General features: G+C 32.3%; 1 long non-coding RNA gene across 1 annotated transcript; it reads right to left on the bottom strand.

The window, feature by feature from the left end:
* Positions 1–1,664: 1,664 nt before the first annotated feature.
* LOC127857062 (uncharacterized) lies at positions 1,665–5,862 on the bottom strand. Its single transcript, XR_008038301.1, has 4 exons — positions 5,751–5,862; positions 4,233–4,308; positions 3,233–3,375; positions 1,665–2,431 (listed from the first exon to the last, which is right to left on the bottom strand). It is a non-coding gene; the product is annotated as an uncharacterized LOC127857062 (long non-coding RNA).
* Positions 5,863–6,543: the final 681 nt, after the last annotated feature.

Below are 6,543 nucleotides of genomic sequence, written 5' to 3'. Positions count from 1 at the left end.
CAGAACTGCATAATAAGAAAACATATTTTAAATATCAATGTCGTAAATATAAATCAAAGCGCCATAGGCGCTGAAGGCCTGGGGCTCGATTTAGTGTGCTTGGGAAGAAGTTTAGTTCTTAAAAAAAAGATAGTTCGACTATGTATATAGTTGTCAATATCTTTATACATAGTCAAAATATCTTTTTTTTAAGAAGACGTTTTGTCGGAAGTTTTTTTATTGATTTAGTATGTGTATGTATTATTATAAACAGGTTTATAAAAATCAAGGCTGCAGCTGCATTTTTCAAAAAGTCACAATGGATAGTCGATCAATAAGTCATGGCCATCCTACATAGGCGAGGAAGATATGTGGCTGGGAACGATATTATGACCCATCTGGGTCTGTCACTTTTTGTGTGTCATAAATGCTGAATGCCCGTTTTGGATGAAATGACGTCCTTATTCAACCAGTATCGGTACTTGTTATGCTGATCAGTTTGTGTTGATAATATATCCATTGATCGCGTATCTGGATGAACATAATTAATTTCAAAGTACGGAATTAATTGTACTAAAATTAATCCGTAAATACTTATGGTTTCCATGGGAACAAAAAATGTTCTTTTTTCATATTTATTACTATTTTAAAGAATTTAAGCCAAAAAAGGCACAGAAAATCAACAAAATATGTTCTGGACAGATATGGAACATCATTAACATGTTTATTATATAAATAAATATATGCACATTTTCTGGAAAAAGGTGTGTATTCAGAAATTGAACATTTTGTACAGCTATGAACTTAAAACTAAAACGAATTACTCCTCATGATACAATTTCTGTTGTGTGTCTGTACTGCCAGACGTTATTTTGTTTATTTAGCAATTAAATTTTGTTCCATGATTGATAAAATTAAGTAGAAAAAATACATTAAGTTAACAGTTGCTATGGAAACAGTAATTTGTGGATTGCATATACATGCTGTTTGTGATCAACAATGTATTTGAAGTTAATATATTATTAATCTTCGCATAAGTGTCAAACCAAATTCACTAGTGCATTTCATACGTAGAGATTCACAAACATGATTTTCAACTTAAACAAAATAAAAGCAATAAGCACTACATATGTAATGGCACACGTCACTAATTAACTCACTATAGATTGAACACCAAAATATTCATTAACATGTAAAAATAAATCAAATACAAACGTAACATGAACAAATACGTTAACATCACATATCTTGATGTTTAAATGAACTACAACAAGATAAGTGATATTATTTTAAGACCACAATATTAGCAGGCATACAATACAATGTATTTCTTATCGTGTAAAGAACATTTTATAGTTAGATCACTTTGAATGAGTTGTTTATCATTAATCAAACAAATGTGTCCACACGACACGGATGCCCCCAACTGTAACTTTGTCACTACATAAAAGCATAAATGTGCAAATGTTTTTGAGATATACATCGCCTTTATTTTATTTAACTATTAGTTTTCTACATAACAGGTGTTCAATATTTATATTTTGTTTGTTACATATGTCATCTGCTGCAGTTTGTAGATGTTTTTTTTCTGCCGATTCTTTGCATGCATGTTCGAACTTGGCCTAGAGACCATCTAGATAAAACTTGTGAACAAGTTTGGTGAAGATCAGATAAAACTACTTGAATTAGAGAGCGGACCCCAAGCTGAATGTTTAAAACGCACTAAGTGACCCAGTGAACTAGTTTTTTGCCCGGCATGCCCCATGTTCACACTTGGCGTAGACATTATGTAGATACAACTTCTGACAGAGTTTGGGAAAGATCGGATGAAAACTACTTGAATTAGAGAGCGGACACCATGCTGAATGTTTGAAACACACTAAGTGACCCTATGACATAGTTTTTGGACCGGCATGACCCATGTTCGTCTTGACCTAGACATTATCCGGATGCAACTTCTGACCAAGTTTGGAGATCGGATTAGCACTACTTGAATTAGAGAGTGAACACGAAAAGTGTTACGGAGGGCAGACAGACTGACAGACGGACAGTGCGAAAACTATATGCCACCCGTTGGGGGCATAAAATATATTTTCATGTATCTGAAATGGTGTGCAGAAACAACAAAAATGTAAAAATAAAATATTCCCTTCTCATACTTAATATATTACCTATGGATGACAGACTGATTGGAAAAACAACACAAGATACACATTGTTGATATTTTGTACTCAAATTCATGCACATCAATAAAAAAATATTGTATTTATTCTTTGAAGAAAAATCACCTGTTAAGTCTGGATTAAAAAATCTTATCTGTTAAAAAATGTCAATCACAACACAACATGAACACAATATATTGTCCATATTATCATCCACACAGAGTCCAAACTGTCAGTAAACTTGGTAAGCTCAGGTTGCATCAGGATTTGCCGAAATCACTTGTAAAGATCTGTTATAATTAAAATAAAAATGCCTGATTAGAAACCTTAAACAAACAGATATAAAATACATATCACCAGTATATACCATAGGCTTGTCAACAATTTATTGAAATTGAAAATAATGTCATGTTTTAGTTTTGCCTTAATGCTTGTTTAACTTAATCTACATGTATGTGAAAATAACACAAGAAATATTATTAAAATTATACAATCAAGATGAAAAACAGATTATTGCTTGGTACATTACACAATCTGAACCCTCAGTTATGCATAGTGAATAGTTTATTGTCAATGTTAAATATTAAAAAATAGTATCGATACTTAACACCATAAAGGTAAACCATCTGTGTTGGGAGAATAAAGCGCACCCCAGTTAACATTTTCACGGATTTCTTGTTAAATATTTCACTATTTTAAATGGGATAAAGTCGAGAGCTGGCTGATTCGCGAGAGTTTTCTATAAGCATCATGATTTTTTAAACAAATCAGTATTTTTCCAGTTATGTGCAATGACGCGTTTGAACGGTTAGAAAAATGTCGGATCAGTGTTGGGACTTCATATTACAAACGCGCGATTGCACTTTACTGAAAATTACTTATTTGTTAAAAAAAATCATAAAATCTATAGAACACTCTCATGAATGAGCGAGCTCTCCACATTATCTCATTACAAATGGTGAAATAATTTAAAAAGACATCCTTAAAAATGTTATCTGGGTCGCGCCTTATTCTCCCAACACAGATCTTAAAGTCACATGGTATACATGAAGGTGCAGCGTAAACAATGCAAGGTGTAAATCATATCAAACCTGCTATTTAGCAGCACATCATATAGTGTTCGCACTCCACTTTTGCCCAATCTGTTTTTCATGAGGTGGATTTGGCACATCCATCTTTTAGCCCTATATCATGATAGTTCATCATTGAAACTACCAGGTAGTAGGTTCTGCCCCTGAATAAATAAAATATAGCAAATTTATTTGTATGATTGTGTTATAGTTGAAAATAATATATGACAATGAAAACAAAGGTCTGCTGAAGTATTACATCTCAATACAGTCTTAACGATATTCCGATAGTCCAGACACATATTGACTGAGAACATTTAATCAGTTTTCTTAAGCTGCAACCTCTTGGTCATGTCTAACAATTCATTGAAAATATAAAGTTTCAAAAGAATTACAACATATTTGTGTAGTTGGTCGTGCTTTATGAGAAAGATATATTTTTTTCTTTCTACATTTTTTATTTGTTGTTATGAATCTTAAATCATCATTGCTTTAATGTTAAACTTGATCATGAACACAACCATTAATATTGACATCCAAAACTATAAATTTTTACAAGAATAGAAACATTTAAATATGTACCAATTAAAATAATCAAATATACATTGTAATTAAACACATTCCTGACATATGCATTAATGCTATCATTTCGCATGGAATTGTCATCGCTAACCTGCCATTGTGAGATTGCACCAAGATTTGCAACATAAATTTGATATTACTTTTTAATACAACCTTGCTCAGTTCACAGTCTGTTAAATTGTTCAACGAAATGTTAATATTGTCATTATAGAAAAGTTCAACAACAAATGATAAATTGAGAAGTGTTTAAGATTGTGACAACTACTTAGGCAAACAGACACATAAACAGCGTCTAAATTCGTCGTTATGACCGCCAAAACGGCTCATACAAACATCATGATTGGTGTAATAGATTCATTAAACATGAAATTCCATCTTTAAAGACCAATTTGGATTTTTTTTCATGAGAAAAACAAATGAAAAACTTCTTTTAATTTACCTTTGACAAAAACCAGGAAGTTTATCCGAAAATTGTCACTGTCGACTGTGCCCTACTGTATTCATTGTTATTAAAGCTGAGGTTAATTTAAACCATGTAAAAATCAAGAGAAAATACGAAAAAATTAAAGTTCCACTGACTTATTTTTATTGGTTAGGATTATAGTTCAAAGTTAATGGCAAACAAGTTGTTATTGTTTTGACAAAGTCCGCAAAACGGTAGTTAGAGACCGTCAATTGAGCAACTTATTCTCGCATGAATATGTAAACAATAAAAACTATGCCGTAGCCAATGCTTAACAATTTTGATTCAATCATATTTTTTTACATGTATTAAAGTTCAAAGTAAAACTAGCCTCAGGGTACCAATTCTCGAACGATTTTTTTGCCGATTGTATTTAATTTGTCAAATTGTTTCAAGTTTTTAAAATTAATTTAAGCTCATATTTCAGGTAAAAGACTACTCTTTCTGAAACTATAAAATGTAAAGAAAACAACCGTTTATAACTCGACCTTACCGTTGGTCAAATGAAGTTGGTTCTGTTTACATTTTGCAACCCGTTTGGAACCAATTAACGAACGTTCACTAAAGCAAGCTCTCAGACATTTACAGTACACACATAAACTGGTAAAATAAATTTATTTACATTGCAACTGATGTGGATAATCATTACTAATATATTTTGCTAATATAATCAAAAGATTAATACTAATTGATACTTTGGACAAATATTTTCTTTTTTGACTTCTCTATCTGCTGCCTGTAGAGCACAGACTGAGTATTTATTTGATTTTCTTCGTGTCTAAAAGAAATTAAAAAAAAATCTAAATAGATGTATTATATTTATAAATAAAATGATTCTCAATAAATGTGGTTGAATGTTTCCGAGTTACGAGTTGGCTTCAGTACGGATTGACCATTAAACAACTAAGTTGTTTGCAACCTTATCCATTAAAATAAAAATAGAAAACAGGGCAAGGTCAAGAATGAAATCGCTTATTTTGACAGTTATAAACAAAGTGAAAGGCAGTAAAAAGCCTTAAAGGTGAATGAAAACATCGCTCATATTGTTAGAATCTTATAAAACAAAACATTTTGATGACTTAAATGATCTAACTGAATTAACCACACATTTATCTGGTCAAGTATGAACATTTTACTTGGTTCAATGAGTCTTCGTCTGCAGTTGCGTTTACGAAGAAGAGGTTGTCAAGTTGATAGTTTGCCAATAGAATGTATTCATTTTCAACTTACTTAAAATAGGATCCGATTTCAAATTCAACGATTCCACCGTGAGCAAATTTTATCATTTATAAAAATCGTTCGAGAATTGGTTCCGTTCGAGAATTGGTACCCTTAGGCTATTATTAATGGCAAACAAGTTGCTCTTGTTTTGACAAATTCCGCGAAACGGTAGTTAGAGACCGTACAGTGAGGAACTTATTCTCGCATAAACTCCAATTATGAATAATGAAACTGTTATACTTGAAAAAATATTGCATACTGTAATCCATGGACCTTCCTGTTCCGAGCTTTGTGTTGATAGCAAAACGAGGCATTCCTTTCTTGCAAAGTTGAAGACTCTTCTTTACGTGATGGGTTTTGCCGTACGATAACCCGTTCACATTGCTACAGTCATCACACAATCATAAAACCCACATCATTAACTCCAGTCACATTAATATAAACAATAATAACACTTTTATTAATTGTTCTCTTTCAATATAGCAAATTGCTTTTTCTTTAAACGACCCAATCTGTCAGGTACAACGTCGGCCATATTTGTTGTCATTGTATTTAGCGGGTCCTACATTTAGTATTTCATAGCGTATTTATAGACTATTCTTAGTTTTCCGCACAGTCCAGCGTTCGGAGTGACGGATATGTACAAAAGAATGCGATATTGCACGAAGTTCATTAGAGTGCTAATACCTTGAAAAATGTATCAGTAAAAAATCTTCTTACTGTCTCCGTAGACACTCGTATATTTTCGGCCTAGACCGTCAAGTGAGGAACTTATTCTCGCATGAATATGCAAACAATAATAAAAACTATGTCGTACCCAATGCTTAGCAATTTTGCTTCAATAATATTTTTTTACACGTTTTATAACACTGTCACGTTATATAGTGATATTCTGTATTTACAATGCGGGTTATTGAGAACTTCTTTGCAGGGACCTATTTGTTTGTATAGGTCCGTCTTCTTTGATTGCGCATGAATGACCGCCAAGTGGTAAATCGGACTTTCACAAATTAATTCATTCGTGATTGTTTTGGCAGCCAGCCAAGTCAGCTTGTCTCAAAAATCG

Source organism: Dreissena polymorpha, chromosome 14 (assembly GCF_020536995.1).
Source record: "Dreissena polymorpha isolate Duluth1 chromosome 14, UMN_Dpol_1.0, whole genome shotgun sequence".
In the NCBI taxonomy this organism is placed as follows: Eukaryota; Metazoa; Mollusca; class Bivalvia; order Myida; family Dreissenidae; genus Dreissena; species Dreissena polymorpha.
This window is presented reverse-complemented; position numbering and strand designations above follow the sequence as displayed.